Source organism: Diadema antillarum, unplaced genomic scaffold (assembly GCF_040938485.1).
Source record: "Diadema antillarum isolate AM-2024a unplaced genomic scaffold, OU_Dant_1.0 seq00000854_RagTag, whole genome shotgun sequence".
Taxonomy (NCBI): domain Eukaryota; kingdom Metazoa; phylum Echinodermata; class Echinoidea; order Diadematoida; family Diadematidae; genus Diadema; species Diadema antillarum.
Window position 1 is genome coordinate 1,750,029 of NW_027271725.1, and position 12,655 is coordinate 1,762,683.

The 12,655-nt window shown below is 39.2% G+C and overlaps 1 protein-coding gene across 1 annotated transcript in view; it reads left to right on the top strand.

Moving 5' to 3' along the window:
• The window catches only part of LOC139740444 (neuronal acetylcholine receptor subunit alpha-3-like), a 119,945-nt gene that overhangs the window by 85,911 nt on the left and 21,379 nt on the right, over window positions 1-12,655 (top strand). The window lies entirely within an intron of this gene.

The window sequence follows — 12,655 nt, forward strand, 5'->3', positions numbered from 1 at the left end:
AGAAAAAAAAAATGGTTTCCGTTCACACCTATCTCCGTAACGTGCATTTTGCTGTTGCTTTAATGATAACGGTACCTATTTCACTTGAAAACGAGATTATGGTATCGCAGCGTTTATTCATGGTCACTGTATACAATAATAGTTTTGTCTTATGAATTCGTCTAATAAGGAACATGATGTAAGATCTAAGAAATGAGTATTGTTAACTGTTGTGGGACCCTGAATTAATTCCTAGTCTCAGAAATTGTCGTGTGCTTCTACGATATTTTGAGTAAAATTACCAAAAATCTTATGAAGAATGGGTGTGGAAATGGGGAAATGGATGAATCCATTACATTGTAGGCCCTACACATTGTAATAATCGCCATGTCAAAAAGGACCATCAGACGTTATGCAGTGAACAATCTTTCCTAATCAAACGATGAGATCGTTAGTCATGTTGATTCAACATTTCCACAAGCTCCGACACATAAATCGATATGAATATTGTGCTTGACTGGTTTTGATCTGCCGCATGGTCGCCTGCTCAATGGACCACAAGCAGACTAATTCTTGAGAGGAGATCAAATCGAGCTCAAATCATTTCCGAGCATGATGAACATACCAGACTAGAATATTTGTATGGCTTCGTTTTTTACCTCTTCCCGAGGCCTCTAACTTTGTCGTTGACCGCCTACCAAACCCTCACTTAACGACCCGTTTGCGCTCTGGTGCGCGGTTAATGTCTCGGGGATAGTCCATAAGGAAGCACAGAAAGGTCCACCAACCTTCGGCTTCTTTCCCCTTCAGGTATGGAAGCCCTCCCCCTTCTCATGGTGGTGTCATCGGCCAGAAAGAAACCCTTCTGGTCTTGCCTATTTTTCTCGGCGCTTCTTGAATGAGGGACGCTCGTTGGACTAAATCCGCTTGATAATCCCTATTGATTGCATAGCGCACAGGTCCGAGATGGCTGTATGCCGAGGTGAGGGGGCGATTTCGCGACTCCTTCATTGTCGCCACCTCCTCCTAGACGTGAAAGTATTTAACAAACATGTAGGCACAAGTATCAGATGTTTCAATGAAAAAATTGATTTGATATAACCTCAAAATCATTATCTTAAGGAATTCACGCATGGAGGTGATGGATCCTTTTCTCTCGTTTTTTTTTTCTCCGAAATGTAACAGCTGACACCAACTACTGCATTTTAGATTGGTCATTGTGAATGCCATAGCAGATGTCATATCACTACGTTTGAGAGAAGAGCGATGTGTGAAAACTAACAGATGTAGTTGGAATATAGCAACTATACGCTGCTATGAACAATGCACTAGTCATTCAATGAACAGTGTATGTGTGTCGGTAAGATCCCGTTTGGAGATTTTGAGCCATCACAGAGATTCCCTCAGTGCCATCAACGGAGGAGAGGAGGAGGAGAAGTTGGAGGAATAGTTTCTCGGTTACGAGGTGATCACAGTAAACGGGATACGACTGTTACTACGTATCTCAGGACGCCGATACCCATTGTCATCGAACCCTCTATTCACTTGTTGGTCAAATTAACGCCCGGCGAAGGCACGGGAGTCTGTGTTCACAAACAAGATTTGAAATAGCTCTGCATTTCGAACAACACGGCTAGTCGGCCTTAGCCTTTTCTCGTTCATTATCTGTATTTTGGAAGACCAGATATAGACACATTCGTGGAAATACAGCTAACGCCGCTACACATCTGATCAGTGGAATATTTCAAACGGAATTTTAAAACGCATCCCGGAGGCAAAAAACACCCAGTCAGGTACGTTTGAAACGATGTTTTCATCCTAATCATACCGAATACCGTTTAAATAATATCACGTATTTAGACAGCTGCCTCGTGAATGGGAAGCGTTATAGGGCACGGCACAACGCCCACTCATCATTACACATACGGCCGTCTGATCAATACACATGAAATAGTTTCATGGTGGTAAAACGTCAGAATACCTACAAACTTGTATCACTTCTTAATTTACTGTCGTTTATTTGATGTATATTCATATTCTATGTTACTTTCTTGTGCCTAGAACAGCAACGACGCTCTTAACTTGTGTTGTGTGTGATGTTTATCAAAGCTATAACCACCATGACTGTGTGTATGAACGTGTACTTTTTTTAATAGCATATCTGTGAGGATGCATGCACCCATGTTTGTAGCTATGCCTGTGTTTGTTGTTTACCGGGATGATGAAGTAATTAGTGAGAGTGGCTGCCTTCGCGGCTGCCATGATGACATCAATTCTATCTATGCAATGTACTGAGTATCAAAATGTAGACCGTGGATTTGAACAACATGGTGTTTTATTAATAATCAACTCTGTGCAACACCGTGTTCCCGTAGGTAATCTCCTTGTGCGTGTTGTCACTTCACTGTGAGAAAAGTACACGCAAGTATATCAATATCCTTCTAACAAACAATGTAAGAAGACCTGCACATAATCATCATAGAAGACCACACGCCCAGAGTACCTGAAAAATTAATTTTGTACGCAGTTTTATACATTTTTACATGTACCTGGACGAGTTTGTGTAACATTGCATTTACAATGTATAATCAAAAATGACAAAATTACTTAGTGTTTTAGTTGCTCTCATCGCATTCAAAAGTAAGCGGCCATGTTTTGTTTTTTTGTTGTTCTTTCTTAATTAGGAAATCATTTCATTTGATGCCTGAAAAAATCTACTTCTCAAGTTCAATGTAATCTAAATTGATTACCATGATATGTCTAAGTCGTAATAGCATATGGATACGTGTGATATGGATACGTTACTATAGTCATGTTATTATGAATATGTTACTTTAGTATTGCATGTTATAGAAGAATATTCAATGTATACTTCCATGGTTGCTCAAACTCAGGACTAGTTACAGTATGTTTTTATCGATGATGAGTCAGGGTAGGAATGAGGTTATAGCAGGTTCTTTATATTCAGAAGAACAACATACTTTTGTTCCCATTGTTTATTTCGATTTAAGTCGTTGCTGTACATTCTGCTTGAATATGTAAATAAGCAAACTGAATATGCTAAACAGAACATCTCCTGTCAAGGAGTGCACATGAATCATTCTACTTAAATGTTCCATATACGAAATATTCGCGTATACCGAGGAAAAAATAATATAATCACAACATATTACCACCTGTCAAAAAGTACATTTAAATGAATCTACTTTAATGTTCAAACATACATACAAAATATTCACATATACCCAAGAAAAAAAATAATATACTCACATCATAATACCTCTTGTCAAAGATTTACATCATTCTATTTGAATGTTCACGTGAACAAATGTACCAATTTTCCAATATACGAAACATAATATCTCCACTCAATAAGTACACAAGAAACGTATGATTGAAATCTTTGCATACAAAAGTCCCCAACTTCTCATCCCCAATAACACATACAAAAATCTATCTTTCTTTATCATTAATTGATTTAATCTGCCTTTTATGTAGGGACTATAACGCCTCTCCACAACATTCCTCTCTCATCCCCGTTAACCCACCTACTAGTATTTCTAATCCTACCCTTATTCCCTTCCCCTCCCACCCCAGAGGGAAAAAAATCATACAATTATTGTGACTGGATATATCTATATACATCCACACAAACAGACATGCACACACACGCACACACACACAAACAGACACGCACGCACACACACACACACACGCACACAATGATGAGGTGGATCAGTCCACTCAATAATTGACAACAATCTTCATCACGACCAGTTACAGGTGTTTGAACATGCTTCTATACAAACAAGTCTGTACAAACAAAACGGCTTAATGCTGTATGTATACGTGCAACTGAATGGTGCATCTGTGATGTCTTCGAGAAAATAAAGATGAAAGAGCAAGGCTGATTTCTTTTTTCCTTTTCTGATGGTACCAGCACGATACTGATTGAATTCAGTGACTGTATATCTTTCCATGTCCCCTGAAAAAAAATCTGGTAAGGTGTCTGAATAATTCCAATTAGATTCTTTTTTTGTATCCTGGTTATTGAAGACATTTCGCGTGTGATGTTGCTCACTATTATGTCACAAACCGTCAAACGTTAATGAAGAGAGAAAAATGTCAAAACCTCTCTCGGGTCATCTCTCGGGCCATCTTTCACAGAATCTACGTGATGTGCACAATGTATACGCTTTTTTGTATCATTTATATATATCACGTCAGAATTATTGATAAGATGTCTTGTGGTCTTCAATACGTTCTATACAATACATAAACACCCAGTTTATAATTATGCGGCTTAACTGCAGTGTCCCTGTACTGCATTGCGAGTACTGTATAAGGCTACATTTACATGTATGCTGATACCACACTAATTTCAAAGTATGTTATGTCAGTTCTGCGTATCAGATCAAGCATTGCAAGTGGCAAAATGTTCTTGTACTGTATTCTCTGTGGGAAAATTTTGGTATCTTTCTGCAACCATTAGTTCGAGTGGCATAATATCCCTTTTGATTTAGAGAGTGAATACGACAACAGTTTGTAACTTTTATTGGACTTAACTCGTTGTAATGAGTGCGTCCTAGTTGAACTACTTTCCCCATATTTCTGTTGTCATCTTTTCTTTAGAAAAAAAAATCAACTTTTCTATAATAACGATATTCAGCGACCTGTCCTCTATCTACTCAGATCAGCGGCGAGAGGTAATTCATCAATGTAGTATATCGTCATGATAATAAAAAAGAAGGGGGAAATCTGCAAAATCTGAGCGATGCATAAGACGAGCTCTCAATTAAGTGTCGGAAGAGGACCTGGGAGAAAAAGAGAGAGAAAGAGAGGGAGAGAGAGGGAGAGATGGAGAGAGTGGACGAATTGCTGGTCTTTCCTATCCGGGCAAGTAGAGCGAGGCGGCAAGCGACACGGACCATATCGTGTGCCCGGCTCATTCCCCTTTCCGCCTCGTCAGAGCGGTGAGGAGAGCTTGATTAACTCTTTCCTCGCCAACTTATTGAGATAAAACCTCCCTCACACTCTCCATCTCTCCCTCCCCCTCTGTCTCCTTCTCTCTTTCTCTGTCTGTCTGTCTCACGCACACACACATACGCACACACTCACACACATACATAAATTCCGATGCACTTGGTTGTTGTTGTTGTCATTGCTGCTGTTATGCCGAAGGGATTAAATTGATGGAGACATGTGAAGTTGTTTTTAATCATAGACTATGTAGACCAAGAAGAAACATCTGATTTTTCTGCTCATACTGACATTGAATGATACGCAAAATTCCCTCACCCTGCACAAGTCTTGTTTTTTCGTTGTCTTCGCAGTTCAAATTATTTGTTTCATTTGCGATATCGATATTTTCGTCATATTTTGCCGAAAAGTTGGAGTGGTTGCCATGAAAGGGTAAAGCAAAAGAATATTTCTCCCTTCCTATGCAGTAGTTTGAACTGTGCAATAGGAAGAAAAATCACTTAGACGTATGTTTTCTTTCCATGGCATCTGACTAACAGAAACCAAAATGTTGTCTTCGCTCACCCCACGCCACTTTCAGGGAAATCTACCGATAACAAATAAAGTTTTATGAATGCATTCTGTTCTCCACTCAGACATTTCGTCGCATCTCAGATGACAATCCTGTTGTTGTTTTTTTTTATTCAGTTTGACTGTGCGTTCTTAGATGACACCTATAGTTTTTGTTTTTGTTTTTGTTTTGTTTTGTGTTTTTTTTTTTGGGGGGGGGGTTCTGTTGCTTCCCTTTTCGCTCTTTAAATAATACTCCTTCTCGTTGATGTCGAAACATCTACCATGCAGAGGAAACGGTGTTGCACATCCTTTGCAACAATTAAGTCGCCTTTTATTTTGCAAAATATTTCTATTTGTCATAAGATCGGCTCACTTAATTCAGCTATTTCGTTTTTTACAAAATGTATTGTGTAACAGCATATAATTGTATATCAACGTCCTCCAACTCCACTACACACAGATATTGTACATTGGGGAGTCAAAATGCACACCACATTACAACAAGTGCGATTATTTCATGTGCAGTGACAGGTGTACGAAAGGATTTCTTCAGACTCGAGAATTGAAAATCTTCCCATTTTCATACTAGTCTCTTACAATGGGTCAGTACAATTCGGAGTGGACTGTCAGCGGCTGGCTCAGTGTCCATCAATTAGCAGTGATTTAAAATTGCAGTTAGACGTGTTTGATGTCACTTTCGGCGAGAGGTAAGAAGTGATGATATGGATCTGGAGTCTTCAATATAGCTTCTGACTGTCTCTCACAACTTGATACAGTAGCCATGTACTGAGTTCCATGTCAATGCGTTCATTGTACAAGCTTGAACAGTAATTCGTATCACCTTCACTCCGTTGAGTTTTCATTACATGCATGCATTGGTGGAATGGTTGAAGCTCATTCTGCATGAGGCTTTCATGTAAACTCGGAAGGAGCCATTTTATGCATCACGTAAAAGAGAAGCTGTGTGGATAAAGTGTACTGCTTACTGACATTGCAAATAATATCCACAGACAAGTGCCTAATGAGCATTTTCAAGCAAAATTAACATAGAGGGTTTTTTCTTTACAACATCTGATTTTTGTTGCTTGAGAAAGAGATGACAGAAAAACAACACTTTTCGAATCACAATCATTACTTTAAGCGCGTAATTTGATCAGTGCCTCGAGAAAGAAGTCCCCTTTTAACGGTTGTTCAAGTGTCAATCGAAATCGCTACGAAGATGATAATATATAGCATGCGCTTTAAGACAGGAAAGTCAAAGATATTTCTTTGGGGGCTTGAAGAAAAAACAATATATATACTTATAGATTACATATCGATGTAATGTGTATACATAATCATACATATATACGTATATATGTTTGTATATGTTTATATATGTTTATATCCATATAGTAAGATATTTCAATGAGCTTTTCTGTTCGATACCTTTATGGTGATTCACAAGACAAGTAAGGGCTATCACTTCAACACCCACAGAAAGAAGAAGGTTAAAAAAAAACTACCCAGAATTCTCTTCTTCTCTTCTTTTTCAACTTAACGGGTGTCTTTAACGGTAGATTCCCAATGTCATTACTGGGTCATAGACTTACAATGCTTTGCGTCAAGGAAAAATTGTTGCCATTCTTCTCAGGAGGAGGTTTTGTTTACGATACTGCTGCTCAGAGATCGTTCTAGATTTAATTGCATTCAATAGGCTCTCCCATTGTGTAGGACATCCAACATTCATCCACTCATGGCCACCATGGCCCAACTCCTTTTCTGCTGCCGTGGACCAAAGCTGTTGATTACTCGTCAACAGCTGACCATTATTGATTAGGTTTGGTAACATCCATTGTGCGAGCACGAATCGGCCGCCATCTTTATTGATATGACACACGGTTCTAATGTTTCACAGGTTTACCGTGTATCAAACGATTAACGCTCTGTTGTCGTGTTATATGAAACTTGAGGGTTTTTTTCTCCTCTTTGTTTTCATCATATTTGTTTTCTCCCTACGAAATTCTGGTGGCTTTGGTGTTAAACAGGATACCGTTCGTCAAAACGACGATTCATGCAAACCCAATGTAGTTTGGAGACATGACAAAGCATCACGTTCAAACGTTAAAGAGAACTCTGGAGAAATTTATTTAGATGGTAGTAGAAAGATGAGAGCAACTATAATAGATTATCACATTTTCCAGACTATTCCATTACGTTGAGTGACGTAGTGTAAGAAGACACAAAGTCGTCTTGACTGGCGTATAGTGGAGAACTTTGAAGACAAGAAAATACAGTCTGCGTTGTTTGAATTTTAACATGTCCCGATATTCAAAATTCTATCACATAAATGTTCTATATATAGCTAATTAGGTCCTTAAACTTTTTATGCATTTTTTTTTAATAGCATGATGTAGCACAGACTGACGAAAGCGTTTCCCATCAACTTGGATTCAAGAGTAGTTTATGCATTCACATCTCAAAACAGTATATTAATGTCATCTGTGAATGGGATGAATATTCTGTCTATACAAGGTACTGTGGAGCATTATGATAACAAAGCACATTGGCCTCCCGAACAGATCGGTGATTAAGACGTGTACAGAATTAATGGTCATTAGCAATCACGAGTACAGTGTAGTGCCAGTGGTTTGCCATTGCATTTCGGCCCAGGACGAAAAACGTTTTCAGTATTTATAGTGAGAAAGCAGCTTATGTCGTAGTGGTTAACATGTGCTGACACACGCTTAAATTAGGAGTAAACTGATCGATAATGGACGGGGGAGTTCTTGTGCTTGTAGCCACTAGCTGCGCGTCGTGTGGACTCCACGATCGAATCCTATGACCGTTTGATTTGAAGAATCTCCCCTAATGCGTGCTCTGACCACTGCCCGATGAAAGTACATGTAGTGGTGTCTTCAGCCCCCGTCAAGATAACCGAAATATACCCCCACTTGTCCGTGTGTTGTGATGTCTGGTCAGATGGCTAACTTGGGCGCTTCGTACGCCAGTCAATACTCATGTCCCGGGTCAGCAGGACTTGTTTATCGTTATTGGTCCAAAAATAACTCCGCTTCAGGAAGTGAAGAAGAAGAAGAGGAAGAAGAAGAAGAAGAAGAAGAAGAAGAAGAAGAAAAGGCATCCAGGAAATGTGACAATCGGAATCTGATGCTTATCAGCATTCATACTTTCTCTAACTACAAAAGAAATTTAAAAATGGGCATTGACAGGCAAATTTGTGATGAACCCCTCCACAAATCATGACATTTTTCTTTATTTTGCTCCTGAAATCATTATCGTACCATCAGCTGCAATCAAGTGAAGATAAACAAGGGATGTGGATTATAATTTTTTTTTCAAAGCAAAAGAAAACTGTGTTTTGTTTGATTTTAATATATAGATTACTTCTCAATCCTATCAAAAGCGAACACCATGATACCAGAACGACACGGTAGCTACTTTGGCTGCATGCAGGGTGTCGTCAGATCGTGTTCTCATCACTTTGAGTTTGTTTGAACACGTGATTACAACCCTTCGGATGTCGACAGTTCGGAGCTAGAAGGTTAATGAGATCTTTCAAAATTTATCACTGGACACACAACACTCTGTGAGATTTTTTCACCTTGAGAATTGACATTAAAGTTGATAAAATTTCATAGTACTAATAATGGAAGGTATTTCGCGTAGTGAAATAAATTTTTGGAAGGAGCTTTACTCTTCTTTTCTCTTCCAAGTCACATACATTTTGATCTTTGTCGTCGACGAAATTAAACTTGAAAGTGCTTGAAAACAGATTTATTTATGTCTGAATGCTCTTTACAGAAAATTACAAAATTGTGTACCTTCCAACTGCAAAACTGAATGTATTTGCTACAATATGATACACGTTTCCTTCATTTACAGGTTCATAAACCCAGTTGATGGTGGACAATTTTGAAGCATTGTTTTATTTGCAGTGATCTTTTGAGCTTTCGAAAAGTGAGAAAATGCAACTTGCTGTGACAGAGGATGGAGTATTTCCATTTTAGCAAATGTCACGTAATCAAGGCAACTGATACCAAGTTAGCTGCAAACGTATAAATATATGTACATCTTGTGTTCGAAGTTTTAACGGACGTCATTTCGAAGAAACAGTTATTGAAGAAGCTGCCCTAAGATCAGCGCCGCCAGCCAATGAAGTTGTTTGGGTGACGGGGTGTCGCGTGGTAACGCGTTAGAGCATCATTAATGCTAGAAATCCATTTCATTACCATGCATGGGTATCACGAATACATGCAAGTCGAAGCAGCTTATGGGGATCATTACGGGTTGTCGTTTTGTGTTTCATCGACCCTTGATTGCCTATACATCGCGTGGAGTGCGTGGTGAAATCAAGCGGTAATGACGGCCAATCCTCCTCTTCAAAATATCGGCAGAGTGTGCCATGGTGCTGTTTTTGTCCTATATGTCTGCAATGAGGGCGGTTGAAATCATATACATGTATGATACACGCGGGATGGTCCGGGGACATGTCCCAAAGAGGCCCATGCCATTATCACTGGCCTTGAAGCCTTAATGAATCGGCAGGCAATGTCACGTGCACGTTGATACAAGCGACAAGTGGTGGCGTCCTGCTGTTCCTATTATCTGCATTACAGAATTGAATACAATGTATACGGTATGAAAGAATGCTGGCTAGATGGCCAGACAAATGAACTGATGAATAACACAATAGACAGAGGGATTGAGAGGCAAATTGATGAAGGTAGACCAAACTGTGTAGCGATCATAAAGTCACGTGAATATGGCATTATTAATAATCTGTTCACAATCTTGAAGAAGCTGGCTCCGAACAATGAAAACAAAGGCAGGTGCTGACAATCGTTTTTATCTGATGTAACTTAAATGATCAACTATACATTTGACAAGCATTGATATGGTACAACTACACATACTGTTGTATAACATCATGTTTTCATGTTAAGATAAGTTTCAGACATTTCAATTTGTAATGAATACATTAAACACATCGTTGATAGGTATTTGTTTTACATGCATACATGTACATTACACGAACAGAGAGATAAGGAGAGAAGGAAGGAGGGAGTCTTGTACGCAGTATCCTTCGTAATTTCGTATTTTGAAAGAAGGTGATTTGATATGTTTGTCGAATACATGATTTAATCGTACTACTTCACAGTTGCTGCATAGATGGGCGCTCAATTCATCACAAATCCCCGGCATTGCATTGGTTCATGAAGCAAAAAATAAATATCGTCACTTATTGTACGTGGATTGCCATCGAATTAAAGGATTGACTTGCTCACGAGGGAGCAAAAAAAAAATCTCTGTTAAAGTACTTGCGGTCTCGCACTGTCGCAGCTGCTACAACGCCTGATCGTCAACGATCTTCAAACTCACATTCTCCTTCGTTCTTCGTTTCGCACATGGCTGCTGATTTCCTCATTAATGTTCCAGAATTCCGGTGGTCTCTCATTACCCCACCCTCATATCTCCTTCTCTTCACAAAGCACACACGCACACACACACACACACACACACACACACACACACACACACACACACACGCACACACACACATGCACTTACATATTCTTTCACTCAGTTCCCCCAATTTTCCTCGTCTTTGATACAACCATCATTCTCTCGGGCGGCTCTAATTTGTGCATATCTATTCTTTGATATAACTGGAGAGCACCAAGATCAGCCAAAAAGCCTGAACATTCCTCTGACAATCCTGAACACTTCAAGCGATAGCTAACCGAAGTGGGACGGCTCCTGTCAATAGTTGCCAGACATCGTGCAGGGTAAGGTTTGGAAGTGGGTTTATTCAGTATTAGCGCCATCGCTGGATTGGGAATGACACCCTAGGTGTGTGTTGGTTTCATCCGTCTCTCATCTTACCTCGCACAACGTCAACGACTGTAGGGATTTTGTTTCCTTCGGATCGGCGTTGCTTCTTGAAATCATTATCTTAGCTCGTTCACTGGCCCTCTTGTCGCGGGGAAAAATAATGAGATGTCAGCTTGCTACAATGAGATGTCAGCTTCTAACGGGAATGATCTATCAGCCCCCAAAAAGCCCATGCTTCTTAGCATCGCGACGGCAAGCTAGGTTTATTATGCTATCTTTTTTTTTTCCTTTCCCTGTAATCATTGATATTGGATGTTTGACAATTGCTGTTCGTATCCGTGCCTAGCTATCCACCAGGTCGTTTCCTCCTTCTTCTTTTTTTCTTCTGTGTTCTCGGCGAGAAGTCTTGATCGTTTGCCCAGACTAACACGATGAACAGTTGATAACCTAATTAAAGTTTCGATCCATTAGCGTTACTTCCCGTTGTATCTCCCATGACAGACAGCTAGAGTGCATACAACAAGCTGCCATTTTTCAAAGATTAATTCTTGTGCATGTTTACGTTAGTTTTGCGGATGATATATCTTAAACTTTGACCAAGAGATGTGAAAGCTAATATCACATTTATGTCTGCCATTGTTGTGTTATATACCAGCTCAATAATGAGCATGGATTCTCACGGATACTTTTGCTATTCGTTAAATTTTATCGCTATTCCCAATGCATGTGCCGCGCTTCCAAACTCATTACTACTGTAAAAATCAGTGTTCCTTATTCACTTAAACACGAGGAAAATACAGGGTTCTATCTGTACAGGTTATTTTTACTATGTCTGCCACCATCCCTGTCCTTTCAACCAAATTATAAATACAATGATGATTGGTCGACGTATAGCAGTCAGTGTGTATCTGACTGAATTCGTTCGGATTCAGCCAATATTATTCATTATTACCCGTCTTTCAAACCGAACATTCTTTATCCCTTTACGGATGGAGTGAATTAACACCAGGAATCATACGTTTTGTGATTCGAAAGTCATTGAATAAGTATACATATCAAGAACACTTGATAAATGTCGAGGAGCCCGAAAATTTGTGTGTCAAAAAATTAAACTTGGTATTGTCAGCATGAGCTTGAGTTCTATTCTATTTTTGATATTATATTTGTGTATATTTATGTGTGTATGTGTATAATGTGTGTATGTGTGCGTGTATGCAATATAATAAATGTATGTATATTATTATAGTTAGTCTATGAAATATGCCTTGTTTATCGTGCAGGTGTACTAGTATGAGAGCTTCGTAATGAAAAT